The following is a 17,965-nucleotide window of genomic DNA, read 5'->3' as shown; positions in this document are numbered from 1 at the left end:
GCTATGACATACAACTATCTACTGGGGCTTTGGGGGAAAAATAAATAAATAAAATCTTTTAAAAAAATAAATAAATAAACTATGTTTTAATACATATTTTTGTGTATTGCTTCACAGATAATAACGAACATATAATAATAGAAGCCCTTAGATTTAAGGGGACATGAACCTCTTCATGAATCTGAAAACTATGACAACACTGCCCTACCACCAAACTCACATATCCATAAAACTGCATGTTGGTTTTTTTCTAATTAAGATTTTATTTTTTTAGAGCAGTTTTAGGTTCACAGCAGAATTGAGGGGAAGATACAGAGATTTCCCATGTAGCCCCTGTACCCACACATACATAGCCTCCCCTCTTATTAACGTCCCCCGCCAGAGCACTACATTTGTTACAACTGTGAACCTACATTGACACATCATAATCACTCAAAGTCCATAGTTTACATTATGGTTCAATCTTGGTGGTGTACATTCTGAGTTTGGACAAATGTATAATGACATGTATCCATCTTTATGGTATCATACAGAGTATTTTCACTGCCCTAAAAATTCTCTGTGTTCCACCTATTCGTCCCTTCCTGCATTCCCAACCCATGGCAACCTGATAACTTCAGTATCTCCATAATTTTGTCTTTTCCAGAATGTCGTAGAATTGTAACCACACAGAATGTAGCCTTTTCTCATTGGCTTCTTTTACTTAGTAATATACACTTAAGGTTCCTCTATATCTTTTCGTGGCTTGATAGATCATTTCTTTTTAGCACTGATTAATATCCTATTGTCTGGATGTACCACAGGTTATTTATCCATTCACCTACAGGAGGACATCTTGGTTACTTCCAAGTTTCAGCAATTCTGAATAAAGCTGCTTTAATCTTCTACATGCAGGTTTTTTGGTGGACATAAGTTTTCAACTGCTTTGGATAAATAACAAGGAGCACAATTGCTGGATCATGTGATAAGAGTATGTTTACTATTGTAAGAAATTGCCAAATGGTCTTCCAAAGTAGCTGTACCATTTTGCATCCCCACCAGCAATGAATGAGAGTTCTTGTGCTGCACATCCTTGCCAGCAATGGGTGTTGTCAGTGTTCTGGATTTTGGACATTCAGATAGATGTATAGTGGTATCTTATTATTTTAACTTGCATTTCCCTGATGACGTGTGATGTGGAGCATCTTTTCATATGCTTATTTGAGATCTGTAAATCTTCTTTGAAGAAGTGTCTGTTAAGGTCATTGGCCCATTTTTTAATCAGGTTGTTTGTTTTCTTGTTGTTGACTTTTAAAAGAGTTCTTTGTATATTTTGGATAATAGTCTTTTATCAGATGTGTCTTTTGCACATATTTTCTACCTTTCTGTGGCTTGTCTTCTCATTCTCTCCAAATTGTCCTTCACAGAGCAGAGGTTTTTAATTTTAATGAAATCCAGCTTTTCCATTATGTCTTTCATGGATCATACCTTTGGTGTCGTATCTAAGAAGGCATCACCATACCCAAGGTCATCTAGGTTTTCTTCTATGTTATCTTCTAGGAGTTTTATAGTTGTGTGTTTTACATGTAGGTCTGTGATCCATTTTGAGTTAATTTTTGTGAAAGGTCTAAGGTCTGTGTCTAGGTTTATTTTTTTGCATGTGGATGTCCAGTTGTTCTAGCACTGTTGAACTAGTGCGTTGCTTTTGCTCCTTTGTCAAAGATCAGTTGACTGTATTTTTTTTTTTTAATTTTTATTTATTGATTGATTTTTCCCCCAAAGCCCGAGTAGATAGTTGTATGTCATAGCTGCACATCCTTCTAGTTGCTGCATGTGGGATGCGGCCTCAGCATGGCCGGAGAAGTGGTGCGTCGGTGCACACCCGGGATCTGAACCCGGGCCGCCAGCAGCAGAGCAGGCGCACTTAACCACTAAGCCACGGGGCCGGCCTGAGTTGACTGTATTTATGAGGGTCTGTTTCTGGGGTCTCTATTCTGTTCCGTTGATATATTTGTCTATTCTTTCGCCAATGCCACACTGTCTTGATTACTGTAGCTTTATAGTAAGTTTTGAAGTTAGGTAGTGTTAAGTCCTTCAGCTTTATTCTTCTCCTTCAGTGTTGTCTTGGCTATTCTGGGTCTTTTGCGTTTCCATATAACCTTTAGAATCAATTTGTGGATATCCACAAAATGGCTTGTTGGAATTTTTGTTGCGATTGCATTGAATCTATAGGTCAAGTTGGAAAAAACTAACATCTTGACAATATTGAGTCTTCCTAGCCATGAAAATGGAATCCCTCTCCATTTATTTAGTTCTTCTTTGATTTCATTAACAGGGTTTTGTAGTATTCGTCATATAGATTTTGTACATATTTTGTTAGATTTATACCTAAGAATTTCATGTTTGGGGGTGCTAATGTAAATGGTATTGTGTTTGTAATTTCAAATTCTACTTGTTCTTTGTTGGTATATAGGAAAGCAGTTGTCTTTTGTATATTAACCTGGTGTCCTACAACCTTGCTATAATTGCTTATTAGTTCCAGGAGAGTTTTTTTGTTTTTTGTTTTTGATTCTTTCAGATTCTTTTCTATATAGAGAATCATGTTATCTACAAAGACAGACAGTTTTATTTCTTCCTTCCCATGCATACTTTTTTTTTTTGTGAGGAAGATCAGCCCTGAGCTAACATCCATGCTAATCCTTCTCTTTGTGCTGAGGAAGACCGGCTCTGAGCTAACATCTATTGCCAATCCTCCTCCTTTTTTTCCCCCAAAGCCCTAGTAGATAGTTGTATGTCATAGTTGTACATCCTTCTAGTTGCTGTATGTGGGATGCGGCCTCAGCATGGCACGAGAAGCGGTGCATCAGTGCGCACCCAGGATCCGAAACCCAGCCGCCAGTAGCAGAGCACGTGCACTTAACCGCTAAGCCATGAGGCCGGCCCCCCATGTATACTTTTTTTAATGCTTTTCAGATACCATATTAATAACCTCTGACCTTGAGCATTGTTTTTTAGACTTCAAGTCTTCACACAATAATGTGATATAAAATCAGTTTAGTGGGTCACAATAATTATTTTATTTTTTAATGAAAAGGAACAGAATAGAATGGAATAGAAAATATCAGAATTCATCACACATAGTAATCATAGTATTTTTGTGTGGAATTGCTTTTAGTTATGTGGGTATGTGTGCTTACTGGATCTTGATATAAATGTGTTTTTAGCTGTGGGTCATGATAAAAATGTTTGAGAAACACTAATCCAGAGGGCCATTCTTTCTAAGGAAGAAATTTTGTAGCCTTTATGCCAACTCTTTTAGTGCCTAGCCATCTGTTACATCATCAATTTGTTGATTCGGTCATATGCCAGCTATTTATTGAGTGTCTGAACTGAGTATATTCTGGTGACGAAAAGACTAAGCTTCTTCCCTCATGGGGTTTACATTCTGGTGAGAAGAGAGAGATAATAATAAATAAATGGGGGCCGGCCCCGTGGCTTGGTGGTTAAGTGCGCGCTCTGCAATGCTGGTGGCCCGGGTTCGGATCCCGGGTGCGCATTAAGGCGCCACTTCTCCGTCCATCCTGAGGCCGAGTCCCACATGCAGCAACTAGAAGGATGTGCAGCTATGACATACAACTATCTACTGGGGCTTTGGGGGGAAAAAATAAAATAAATAAAATCTTTAAAAAAATAAAATAAAATAATAATAATAAATAAATGATATCTACAGAGTTTGTGAAAACTGCATGATATAGTAGAGGATAATTTGAGTAGGTGGAGGCTTCAGTGATTTGAGGAAGGGACCTTTGAACTAAGATTTGATGGATGAGAAAGATCCAGTCAAGTGAAGAGCCACAGAAAAAATATTCTCTTTAAAAAGAAAGTTATTTTGTTATTTTATTTTATTTGTGATAAACTTTGTTTCAAAGTTCTTTCAGGCTCTAAAAATTATGGAAACTCTATAGCTCTATATTTTTCAAGTGTGTTGATTTTAAATTCAGAATACTTAAGATTTAAATAATGTGTCTGCCAGATAGACTTCAAAAAACAATTACTTCACCTTTGTGTAAAATTTACATATATTAATAATCATCTAATGTAAAAACGATTACTTTACCTTTGTATAAAATTTACATATATTAATAATTATCATCTAATGTTTATTGAGCACTTATTGTGTGTCAAGCAGGATTCAAAGTGCTTTCACATGGATTTTCTCATTTAATCTCCACAAAAATCGTATGAGTTAAGTATCATCATCCGTATTTTATAGCTGAGAAAACTGAACACACAAACACATTAATGAAGTCCCCATGGTCACACAGCTACAAAGTAACAGACCCAAGAATTGAACCTAGACAATTTGACTTCAGACATTATGTTTTTAAAGCACTGTGTTATATTTCCTTCTTGCTTATTTTTCTGACATCCTTGTGAAGTAGGAATAGATATTATTGTTGTATCTATGTAGAGATTAAGAAAATGAGTTAGGAAAGGGTGTTTAAATTTACATAGGGTTGCAGACAGTAGCAAACTAGGCTTAGAATTCAAGTATCCTGACATTTAAAGCTGTTTATTCTTTCATTCAGTTTATTCAAACTTTAACAAATATTTTATGAGTCATCTCTTCTGTTTAAGGCACCAGTAATTTTACTTACACTTTTTATTTCGCAAATAAACCTTCAACTTTCAGCCAAATTATATTAGTGTGAATTCAACATCAAAAGTTAATTAGTAAAACATCTCTTATTCTATGTCTGTGACATCTTACTATAATTGTAAAATATATAATTGGATTTTAAGAAACATGATACTAGTAATGTTTTATTGAGTTGGATACTCTTTTACACTGCTGATAGCATATAACTTGCCACACCTTTCTGGAAAGCAATTAGACTTCATCCAGAAATGCTCATTCCCTTGTAACCAATAATTTCATGAACAAAGATCAAAATGCTGGTTTTCATCACAATGTTATTTATCATAGTAAATATTATAAAATGGTAATTGCTCAAAATAGGGGAATGATCAAATTATAACAAATATATATACTTGTTATGTAGGCATCAAAAATTAAGTATTCAATAATGTTTTAAAAAAATATTGAAAGGACGTAGGAAAATGCTCACAATGTCATTTTGTGCAAAAAGAAAGATATAAAATATATGGCATGTGAACTCCATTTTGAAGTTATCCTATGTTTTTATATATGCATTGAAAAGGACATGAAGAAAAATCATCAAAATATTAATAGTATTTATCCCCGAGGGATAGTCTGACGAGTAGCTTATAAGGTTTTTTCCCTTTATTCTTTCTGTTTTAAAAATATGACATGGTATGTGGAAGATAAACAAACACATGGACAAAGAGGAGAGAGTAGTGGTTACTAGAGGGGAAAGGGGTTCGGTGGTGGGCATAAGGGGTAAAGGGACACATATATATGGTGACTGACAAATAATAATGTACAACTGAAATTTCACAATGTTATAAACTATTATAACACGAATTTAAAAAATGACATGTTAAAATAAGTATTTTAAACTAGGCAAATTTCTGGTATCCAAAAAGGATATTTTTAGCGGATTTTTTTTAGCATACCCAAAAAACTTCACCATAAAGCAGTTTTCTTTAAACCGGTGTTGTGTTTCAGTATCTCTAAGATAGGTGTGTGGTGTGTGGGGTATGTGTGTGTGTTTTAAGGAGACAAACATAGAAAGAACTCTTTGCTTTTAAAGTTGATGATATTAGTTTGTGACTAGGTGTAGAATAAATGGCAGATTCAATAATAGTAGTCCTGTTCACAGTGAGAAGACATGAAATTCTCAATGACTACTGTTTGAGATTGATGAATAGTAATCATGGTATCTCACAAAATATCTCATCGTTCCTTTGACTGCCACTGATGTGACCTGAGTTAGTTGTCTTATGTTTGTGTATTAGTTATTATAGTTGTTGTTTTTCCCAGAAAGAGCAGCTCCATGCTGCATTGCTAGCTAGCTGCATGCCAGGCAGTTGCTTTGTCGCATTTGTTTCCCACTTATGTAAAGTTGTACCCTATTGTTTATGAAACTATGCTTTAAACAGTCCCAAAGATATTTTCCCTACCCTTCTTCTTTTGGGTTATCTTTTACTGTATAAAAAAACCACTGCAAAACGTATTGGGATTAAATATCCATTTTATTATGCTCAAGGATTCTGTGAGGTAGGCATTAGAGTAGGACACTGTGGGAATGGTTTATTTCTGTTCCACAGTGTCTGGGGCTAGTTTTTTGCTGGGACCTCTGCTGGACTGTCAGTTGGAACACATTCATGTGGCCTCTCCGTATGGTCTCTCCACTTGGGCTAGTTTGGGCTTCCTCACAGCATGGCTGGGTCTGAGAGCAAGTGTCCCAAGGGAGTAAGGCAGACATGCATGGCATTCTTATGATCTAGCTTTAAAAGTCACATAGCATCACTTTTGCCATACTGTTGGCCTAGGTAGACACAAAGCTCCACCCAGGTTTAAGGAGTGGAGATATAGACCCCACCACTCAAATGGGACGAGTGTCAAAGTCACAGTGTAAGAGGAACATGTGGCATGGGAGACATTGTTGCACAGCCTCTTCTCAGTTATAGTTTAAGCTGAATTTTAAAACTCTTTCTTGCACATTCTACTATTGCTCATTTTTCAGATAAGTCAAGCCCCATGTGGTTGTGTTGTGAAGAATATCGTATTTATGAACTAGATAGTACATTCTAGAACTGTTGCTTGAGTTTTGACACTTCATACTCTGTGGGGCTTATAGCTAATATTGAAATGATTTAAGAAAGAGAATGTGGGCTGGCCCCGTGTGTAGTGGTTGGATTCAGCACGCTCCGCTTTGGCAGCCTGGGTTCACGGGTTTGGATCCCAGTCGCAGACCTGCACCACTCGTCAGCCATGCTGTGGTGGTGACCCACATATAAAGTGGAGGAAGACTGGCACAGATATTAGCTCAGGGCTAATCTTCCTCAGCAAAAAAAAAAAAGGAAAAGTAAGAGAATGTAAGATGTCAGGTAAGTCCAGTTTCACAAATACAGAAGTTAGACCTTCTCATTGCTTTTCAGATTTTCAGTTTAGTATGCAACTTGATATCAGGTTGATATCTTTTCCAAGGACATAGTAGTTTTCTTAATTTGATCATTTTATTTATTATTTCTGGGTAGCTCTTCTACACACAGATTGGAATTATTTAGCAGTGCCGCCCATATTTTGGAAAAGTAGTATGGCCAACTTGGCTGACAAAAAGAGAAAATGCCCAATTTCGTCTCTGTAGCAATTGAATGTGAGTTCAGTGATACTAAAACTGGAGATTACTTAATCTCTCTAAATCTGTTTTTCCATTTGTAAAATGGAGGCAGATTTTTTTTTCCTGTGTGACATTCAAATTAGTAGGTGTCCATGGTTAAGGGGGTAACGGAACCATGACTAATGCTATCTCCACTTCAGTGTCAGCATCCGTTTTACTCTGGAGAGATCAAAAGACTTCTTGGTAAATAAAAAGCAGGTCTAACTCACAGAAAAAAAGCTGGCATCTAATTTAGTGAACTGATTGCCAAGATTTTCAGTTGCTTATGCTTTTTAATTTGTACCTTAATTTACTGTGCTCTTATTCTTAAGTTCATTGTAAATTATCTTACTCTTCATAATGTTTGCTGTGGTACTAAGAGTCATTGCTGGTGGGGAGATAGACCTGCTGCTACGCACTGCTTTTTGTGTTCTTAGTTTAACTGAGAATTCTCATGAGTTAAAAAAAAAAAAAAAAAAAAAAGTTGGTACCCAGGAGTAACCTCAAGTCTTGAATAAATGAGACACTGACCTTAAATCTTTAAGAGTTTACTGAAGAGCTTACTGTTACTTATTCTTAAGAGATTGTTGATTTAGTACTTCTTCAGCCATTTCTATATTTTATCCCTCTGAACTTCGTTTCTATACAACTAACCTAGGATCTTCTGATCAATACCAAGAAGAATGAGTAGAGCTATTTTAATGATTGATGTTAGAGCACTTAAATGGAAGCATATAGTGCATGGGACAATGTCCAAGTACTTAGCACAGGTTACCTCCTTTTGCGATTTTCGTATCTAGGTCTGGGCTGAGAGAGAGTTAGAATTTACAGAGGATTCAGAGAAATGTTAAAGGATTGAAAGCACAGATCTATTTATAAGGAAGGACAGGCTTATAAAATAGAAAGAAGAGAAAACTGGGAAGTAGTTTAAGTACTAATTTGAGTATATGAGGGCTCAAAATCTTTCTCGTAGCTCCCACTTACCCAAGAGAATAAACTTTCCAACTATTCAAGATGGCCTCATACAAGGTCCTTGCAAATCCTGTGCACTCCCTTTCTGGCCTCATCTCTCACTTGTCTCCCATATTTCACTCTATGGTCCAGCTCTACTAAGTTGCTTGCAGAGAGAATGTGGCATGCTCTTTTGTTCCTATGTCAAGCTTTTGCTGTTCTCTCCATGAAATGCCCTTCTTCCCTTGTTAGTTTTTGCTGACACATTACTTCTTCTGTGAGCACCTCTGTCATGGCTCCTAGCAGTAAAGTTAATTCTCCTTCCTGTGTCTTTTTCTAATATGTTGTACATGTCTCTCTGTCACATTTATTCCATATAATTATCTAATTACACATCAACTTTCCCACTCAACTATGAGCTATTTCAAAGTACAACAACCTGTATCCCCAGCACCAAGTATTAAGTAAATGTTTGTTCAATGAATAAATGAAGGAAATAGTGACAAGCAATTTTTCTTACCTTCTCAGTGTCAGCTAATGAAAAAATGAGCTTAAACATGAAAAATTGGCTATACGGAGTTTCTTGGTAATAAAGGTTTGTAAACAAGAAAAAAAATGTCTCTGAAAGTATTTAAAGTAGAATTGATTTTCATTGGGCAGAGGAAGTTAAAGTGTCTGGTCTCCCTTTCTCAAGTCAGTTACAGGGATGACATTTGCCACTTTGGGACTTAAGGCTCCCTGTATCATCCTTTTCTTCCTATTCTTGAATCCTACATTATAATACCTTTCTTTGTTGTTGTGATGTGTACACACCAAATCCTTTCACGCTGCTGCTACTCTCGTATTCTGGGAGTGCTGATTAGAGTTCAGCTCCCAACTCTGCCTTGAATCACACCACTCTATCAAATATTCCCTCTTATATAAATTAGTATAACTTGAAGCTGGAAGGCTAGGCAGCACTTCCTAAGACATTGAAAACAACTTCTTATCTGGTGGACCCTTATGTACAGACTCTACTTAAGTTATCCTCAGGAAAGATTTGACACTAATTTCTCTTAAAAGGCAACTCACAAACACAGATACTGTAAACCTTATAATTTTTCTTAATTTTTGTCAGGACTACCGTTGCATATTTAAATAAGAACTTGCTACAAGTACATATTGCATTTAGATCTTTTTTAGGGAAAGTAGTTTACATGATTTATTTCTATCTCTGTGCCTTTAGTTGCTTATTTAGTCTGTTTCAGGTGTTTCCTGAAATTATTTTTCTATTGGAGACAGATTTCATTGCTCTGAATCTCTGTGATTTGTATTTCTTTGCTTCCTATTCCTATTGTTCTTTGAACATTTTCATGTTACATTTTACTCTTGTAAATTTTAGGTGTGATATTTGTTTTGTTCATTGTTTTCCACATGTACTTAAAATAAATTTTTTTAAAGTACAACTCAGGGGTTTGGCAGGTTCAGCGGTCTAGCCGTTATATAATCCAGAGGAGCCTCCTTGATTATATACTATATTTAAACACAAATTCTGAGAAAAATCTCTTTTTTATAAGAAAATTTTTTCTTTTTTTTTTTTAATTTTTATTTATTTATTTTTACCCCAAAGCCCCAGTAGATAGTTGTATGTCATAGCTGCACATCCTTCTAGTTGCTGTATGTGGGACGTGGCCTCAACATGGCCGGACAAGCAGCGCGTCGGTGCCCGCCCGGGATCCGAACCCGGGCCGCCAGTAGCGGAGCACGCTCACTTAACCGCTAAGCCACGGGGCCGGCCCGAAAATTTTTTCTTTATTACTCAATTCCCCCAAACACTTTTTTCCTAAGATATGCACAAATATTTTATTTCAGACTCTTTTGCTTATTACTTTGCCTTAGAAGATAATTGCTTTTTTAAAAAATACATTTAATAAATCCACCATCACATTTAATAATGCTCATATAATTATACAGATAGCTGAAAGAGATATTTGCATTTCATATGCTAAAGTTTAGGATCAATAAAGACACTCTAAGAATAAGGGATGACAATCCTGTTCCCCACAGTCATTGGAATTGATAGGATATTTGTGAACCCATCAGAAGAATGATGTCATATAAGTTTAATTATTACTTTTATGTTTTTAAGAAAGAATAAAATCTATTTTATAAATAGAAAGTCTAAAAAGAGAATTGGGATGATTCTTCAATCTAATTAGTCTAATCACTTAATAATCAGTGAATTTATAAATATATTTATTTGCTTTTAGTTTTTTCACCCATAAATTATGTAGCATAAGAATATGGTTTGCTGGTAGTTATTAGGTACCTGGAAGCTTTTTAAAAGAAAGATTAGAAAAGAATTACAACGTTATTGTGAAACAGACTTGAAGTTTTTTCCCTAATATTTAATCTGTAAGCACAGTGAGTGACCCATTACAATCTATTGGCATAGGAGCCCATCCTCACTTAGCAAGTCCTGGAAAGCTTGCAGTATCTGTCTTTAAAGGTTTGTAGGAATATATGAATCCTCTAAAGAAAATTGTATGTATGGGAAAGGAATTTCAGTTTGGTCAGTCCTTAGTTAACTGCAAAGAACAGTATTCAAAAAAGATACAGTGACCTTTTTTCCCCTCATCTTTCGTAATGAATCCAAATGGTTTATTTGGTAAGACCCAAGAGAATGCAAGCTGCTCTTTGCAAATTAAACCTTTAACAGGTATTTTGTTGCTATGAAGGGGCAGGACATCAACTTTGTGTGTTTGATGTTAATTGGAAAATATTGATTTAAATGGGACTAGTCTGTCATGCTAATAATTGTAGCAGATTTAGATAAGATCACTAGATCTTTTCCGGATAATAAAAAAAGTAGTTACCATCCAATTGGTAGAAAAACACTAAACATCATTTTGGTGATCCATGATAGATTGAAACTTTTTCCATGGTTTTCATATATGTGTGTCCTAAGTATGTATTATCATAAAAATGTATAAAATATAAGATTATACTTATATGTTTATGAATATTGACTGTGTTACGCTTAAATGGCTAGCCACTAGGAATCAAGCTTTAAAATTACGGTCAAGCTAAAATTTTCATTTTTCCTAATTGCACATATTATCAATTGTATTACTAAGAAGAAGTAGGTTAACTTTGCATTTGTAATTTCAAAAAAAGAACATCAGTTATTGTAAAAAGAAATCTAAAATCTTTAATAACATATAGAGTGAGAATTTTGTCTTATTGAGGGATTTTTATTCTATATATGAGCAGGAATGTCTACACCCAGGGCACTGAGATGAAAATATATTCCTTATTTCTTAGTCCAGCACAACTGACAGAAGATTTAATGTACATAATCCGTTTCAGACCAGTAAGACACTTTAAATGTATAGCTAATCTTTTTTATAGTTGCATTTTATAGGAGAAGAATGCCGGTGTACTTCTCTGTTCAGCATAAATACCTCTGTACAAGGCAGTGGTTTTTATTCATTATGATTTAAATAATAGTTTATCTATTATGTCTAAATTTAAGTTGATTTGAAGTCTGCTGTCCTAACAATGGCTACTAGACTTCTTAGAAAACATATTGTTAGCTTGCTAACATATCTTCAAAGTCACACAAAACACTAGCATTGTTAGGGGGAAAAAACTCAAGCATCTTTTCTATTATGTGGCCACAAACCAGTAGCCTCAAAAGTCTTATTTATCTGAGATTGCCATGAATGCATGAAGCTAGGGCTAGGTGTCTTAGCATCAGGAAGACTCCTTTTATGCGACTGTTAATGGCCATAGACATTTTCCATATGGCTGCTCAGTGCAGTGTTGAACATCCCAGGATGATATCACCATTACTAAGAGCTGTATTTTTATATTGCCTATTCTGTTATTGCTCAGCATGCACAAGGGTAGAGTTTAAATCTTTATTCATTTCATTTTTTAATGTTTCCTTTGTTCTCCTTATCATGTTCTGGCTTTCCCAAGGATATATGCCTTGAATGAAAAGTCACATGTGCATTACTAATTGTGTGCTATTGTATTTACAGTTCCTAGTGGTGGCACTGTGAAGCTACTAATTCCTTTGCTTCGCTTGATGTAAAATAATCTGAGTGTCTTTGATAGCAGTGAAACAGTATTAATTGTTTTGTACATTTCTTGGTCACTCTTCTTAGGTGGTCTTCATAATCTATTAGAACTTTCAGCCAGATTTTTGTAATGTCATGCCTCCAGCAGTGATTAAATTGGTAATTAATGAACAGTCTTTGGCAATGTAAACCACATCCCGTTAATTTTCCCTTTTGAGTTTTTAGAAGTTGTCTTCTGTGTCAGAAATCATTGAGCCACCTTGCTATGGCCCTTTGGCATGAAACCACAACGACTTGATTTTTGCAGCCATTAGTAGATCAGAGCAGTAATTTCACAGTATTTTGGTCAAGGTAATTATACTACCAAGAACTGAGTAGATTTGAAAATTCACGAAGGAAGTCCAGAAATACCAGGTGAGCTTCCTTGTGTTCACTGGAACGTTATGATTAGTTTAATTGGTCTTTGTTTGATTTTAGCCGCAGCAACTATTTGTGCCACAGCAGTGTAGTGACTTTATACTTGAGTGTTTCTGACCTTCTTTGACAGGGGTGGGTGCAAAAACGAGCCCTTTGAAATAGTCCCCTTCCCAAAAGGGGGTTAAACTGCATTTAAAAAATTAACTATAGAAAAAAACCTCTCTAATTAATTTCTTAATATCTTACAAGTTTATTTTCTCTGTATATTTAAAATATTTTCAACTATTTTGATTAAAAAGATTTTTTAACCATTAATCTTTCCTGCCCCTGAGATTGTTGATATTATAAAAGAACCTTGTTTTGATATTATAAAAGGAGCGTGCAATGCGTGAATGAGAGTGAGATTGAAGTGCAGCTTTCCTTTTTATCACAAAGTAAATAAAAGTATTCCCCTACTTGACTAATTGCTTATATGTGTATTAGCCCTTGGTGATACATTGTGCACATTAGAATTTAAAGAGTCACTCGCCTGTTGGCTTCTGAAAGAATTATCTTGGTCACCTTTTCTGGAAGCCCTTAATGAAACCAAATAGTTTGCTTGGAGTTTGGACCTAACCATCAGGGTGTTTCATGCAGTCTTGTCAGTTGATGTTCATGAATTGACTTGAACAAAGATCAAAGTGTTCCTCCAAATGAAGAATCTGTGAGACAGCTCCTTCAGTTGCGCCACAAGAGCTAATCAAGCCGTCAGTTCTTTATGGACTCGACGTGTCTTTAGAATTTAATACCAAATGATTTGTCAGTACAAACTGATATTCTGATTTTATGCTTTTCTTCTTCCTGACTTTCTTCCACTGCACCCTATCTCCTAACTGGGGGAAAATACCATTTCTTTTTACCACTAGCTTTTGATAAGAACCTTAGATTATAATTTTAAATCGAGTAGTGAAGCTTACAAAAATAAGCCAAGAACAAGTTACAATTTTAAAACCAATGATATTCATAGACCGCAATACTAAATATACAGCCACGTTTTTAGGATAAACAAAGGATTATCCTAGAATCTGTTTTGTTTTGTTTTTGTCATTTCATTGTTTTGATAGTTGAGAGAACTTTGTCTTGAACTATTCCAATTGCACCCGAGTCTTTGTTTTCCATGTTTAGATTATAAGGAAGTTATCTGAAAATATTTTGTAAGATGTTCCCACCCTCCCGAGTTGGTTTAATTTGGGGAAAAGGAATAGTTAGAAAGATTTTTTTTTTTTTTTCCATTTCAGAAGCAATTTTTAAGGGATTTAGCCTTATTTAGCCTGAAGGTCTTAGCACTAATGAGAGCACTTAAGTTACGTCAAGGCTGTTGATTAGACAGCTCATCTGTCGACTGAAGCATGAGAATTTGTATTTGGGGTACCTTTTATACATTTTAAATGTATATGCATCTCCATTACTTTGTACCTTTTTCCTGAGTACTTTAATTGGCTCTCGTATGACTGTGGTTGCTGTGCAATGGAAGTGTAACTAAGAGAAAGAGAATTACATATTATTACTACCATTAACATTTTTATTTGAAAATCAATAAATTTTAAATTACTACTTTGGCATGAAAATTAAATGCAGGCACTTATTTTTGTAATATTGAAAATATGGTAAAGATAAAACATTCTTTTGAAAGGTGCATTTGATTCTTTTCTATTTTAATAAGAACTCTCATTTTCCACATTTTTAAAGGATATAATATCCTAATTAAATTTAGAGGATACGATGTCCTAATTAAATAACTATTCTAAAAAGTATTGGTTTTTTCCCCTAACTTTTTGACATTTCAAATTTTTTAAAGAAATTTAAAACAGCACCACTAGCCTGCGCTACGAGTAGCCTGTAATAACAGTTTGAAAAAGCTTTCTGAACTATTTGACAAGATTTCTTAGTGCTGAGGCCGTATGCTGTAGCCTTTAAGCTATTTCTTCCTATCAGTTTCATTATCACCTGCCTCTGAGTCTCCAATATCATCAGTAAGCACATGCAGAATCATAATTATGCCATGTACAAGTTCTTTGATAACATGTACAGTTTTCTTCTTAATTCTTTATCAAATGCATTGATCGTGGCATGTGTGCATTGATCCAGGTCCACCATCTGGCTGTGTGTGATAAGCACAGTGGCATCTTTGCATTTCCACTGTCATTCATTGCGCTACAATTTGGCTGCAGGGGAGTAGTGGCTGGGATTAGCCCTGTTCTGCTACTTACTTGCATTTTAAGTTGACACCTCTACAGCGGCTCAGACCACATTACAAACTGAAACACATACGCACGACTTAGTGATGTGACACTTCTCAATAAGCTTACTCCACTAGCTACTCAACAATCTGTAATTGGATTTGTAGGAATAACAGCAAAAGATTTCCTAAGAATTGCTAGGGACAGAAGGTGAAGTTTTCTCATTATTGGCAAAAGGCTAGGTATAGATCCTAGACGATTGGTATTTTCCATTAAAAACAAGCTGCCAACAGTTTGCAGGACATTTAAAAAAAAAAAAAAAGGACTTGGAAAAGTATATGGTTTCACTTTTCCTTTACATTTTGATCACTTGTATGTTATGGGCTTTTTCCATAGATTGAGAGGAGGAAAAACTTTCAAGTGCATCAAGAATGTGGTTGGTTCTCTGTATTGTTTTAGAGATATAAAATAGCAAAAAGACAATGTCTAGATATTTTCTTTGTGGGAGAGGAAGAATTCTAAAACATAGTTAACTAAGAAGAGAATCTGGCAAAGTAAAGAACACTCCTCCTTATATTGCATATATATCTGGTAGGCTTGCCAAAAATCCTTGTTTTATAACATCACTCCTTTTTTTTTTTATCTCAAATGTCAAGTTTACACAGGAGCAAAGCTCTTAAGTGAAGCACTATAGAAGTTAGCTCCTAAAATGAATAAGCAGTTTTTAGGCACTCTTTATAACATAGCTTTTAGGAGACATAGAATACATCATATTTTGGACAGAGATACTGATCATAATGGGTACAACGTGTTCTCTTTAATCACTAAGGTATACCCAGACTCTGCCCACTGCCCACGCCACATTACTGTTGTCAAACTGATATTAACTGTCAGCACCTTTTTGGAATCCAAAGGTATTGAATGCATGGAATCCAAAGATGCTATTCATAAGTAATAGTACTAGCAATAAGAGTTACCAAGAAGGAAAATCATTACATTTCAGGACAAAGGCAAGTGTTGATGGGGTATTAAATTAATCGTAAAGGGTTCTTTATCGGTACCTTATCAACAGACAACTTGTAGAATCATTTATGCCAATAGCCTATGTCATTTTCAGTATCTGAACAGGAAATGAAGTAGGAGATTATATATATGCATGCATATATAGCTATATATATCTATCTATATATGAAATCTCCAGGGAGGAAAGAGCAGATGAATTTGGATACTTAGAAGTTTTTCTAGCGAAAAATACATAGTATAAAATAGTAATATTTTCTTTTAACATGACACATGGATGTCATACTTCTGAAGGGTTAAGTCTTATTTATCTGAATGGAACTGCACGACAGTTTTACAGAATGCTTTAGCACGAATACCTATGGTTTACTTTGACGTTACATTTTTTTTGTTGGTTTCTTTACTTTAAATACTTGAACTGTTAGACCTTTTAGTTTTTTGCTGAGAAAGATGTATTTGTACCAGATTAGAAAAGCTAAACTGTTTCTTTACGTTGAATAATCAGCCTGTCATGACAAATCTATCTCCTTCTGCATGAGTAGGTGCCAGTCTGACTGGCTTCTTTTAGGCTCACACTGGGTTTTAAGCTAGATCCATGTGCATGACTGGCAGTGCATTTGTTGGGCCAGATCTAAGGAGCCAGAGAGCGTTCAGCTCCTTTTTGCCTACAAAAGAGCAGCCAGACAACCAGCAAGAGGCCTTGGATGTAACACAAGGTGATACTTACTTAGTCAGCCATTCTTCTTTTTTTCTTATAATTTTTTTAAACTAAGAAGTTATCAATTTCACAAAGAAAAGAGGAATTAAATTATCAAAGGGTCCTATTTAGAGGCCCAAACTATTTCCGTTAGTTCTGCTAATGCAATTTGAAGTTTTCAAAAACAGAAAATAATTGCTTTTATAATCCTAAAATAATTATTTTTAGAGAAGTATAGTACCTACTGGAAATTCACATATATTAGTTTAATGAAAGGAAATGATCACTGATGTAGAATATAAAACTTTATATCCCAAATTGCTTCCAGATACTTAAAGGAAAGTCTCCTTTAGCAACACTAACTTGATCATACTCTTTTGTGTTAAGAATTCTTTATTTGTATAGCATGGTATACCAGCACTAGGGCAAGACAAATGCTACAATTAGAAATAATAGTTGCTGTATCTTGAAACAAAGAGATATATAAAAAACTTGAGTATGATATATTCAGTTTCATGAATTGAATACTATTGAAATCTAAAATACAGGTCTATTTTTTCTGAATTAGCCCTTTTATATTTTCTATTGTATTAAAAACTGGATCTCAAACTTAAATTCACATCCTGTTTAATATTTTGCCCATGCATTTTAAACAATTCCAAAATGTAGTAGTTACTACAAAAATAAATGTAATCCCCAGGGTTGATCAAAGATTTAATCTGACCAGATGGGGCAAACTTGAGAAAGATTTTGACTTTCCACTCTGTTTTGCAACAAGAAAGGCTGATTTTTTTTTTCTTTCTTTCTTTGTTAGCGAAACAGAGATCAGGCCATCCCCAGAGAAATGAGCAGGTGTGGCCATTTATAAGCATGTCTGCTTATATTACAAACCAGCATAAGAAAAGTTTGAAATGGGTTGAAAAGATCTGCTAAATAGTTTTAATGTTTCACCCTAAATCCTATTTATTCAGTCAAGAGCTGATCAAGCTGGCAGTAAAATATCTAGTCTACCCAAACCTTTAAAGATCTAGTAATTTTATTTTTTATTTTCATTCTATCTTCGGTAGCAAGTGAATAGGTGCACTTTGGTAATCCTTGCCTCTGGACAAGCACAGAATTCTTTTTTTTTTTTTTGTCCTTTCTGAATGCCTAATAACAGAGCCTTGCTTCCTGTCTAATGCTGAAAGAGTGCAGTCAAGTTCTTTCGCTTAGTTTACTACAAAATTGAGGAATTTCATGGACTATTTTGAGAACAGAATTCTGTGAAATACTAGTAGTAATAAGTAAAGCCCTTTTAAAAAAAATTAGGTA

The 17,965-nt window shown here is 35.0% G+C and overlaps 1 protein-coding gene across 5 annotated transcripts in view; it reads left to right on the top strand.

Annotated features, from left to right (window-relative positions):
* EHBP1 (EH domain binding protein 1) overlaps positions 1–17,965 on the top strand; it is a 345,468-nt gene that overhangs the window by 257,253 nt on the left and 70,250 nt on the right. The gene's annotated exons all lie outside the window — the stretch shown is intronic.

The sequence above is a fragment of the Ceratotherium simum genome, chromosome 11 (genome assembly GCF_057802395.1).
Source record: "Ceratotherium simum simum isolate JZ-2026a chromosome 11, ASM5780239v1, whole genome shotgun sequence".
In the NCBI taxonomy this organism is placed as follows: Eukaryota; Metazoa; Chordata; class Mammalia; order Perissodactyla; family Rhinocerotidae; genus Ceratotherium; species Ceratotherium simum.
Note: the sequence above shows the minus strand (reverse complement) of the source record. Positions and strands in the feature narration are given on the sequence as shown.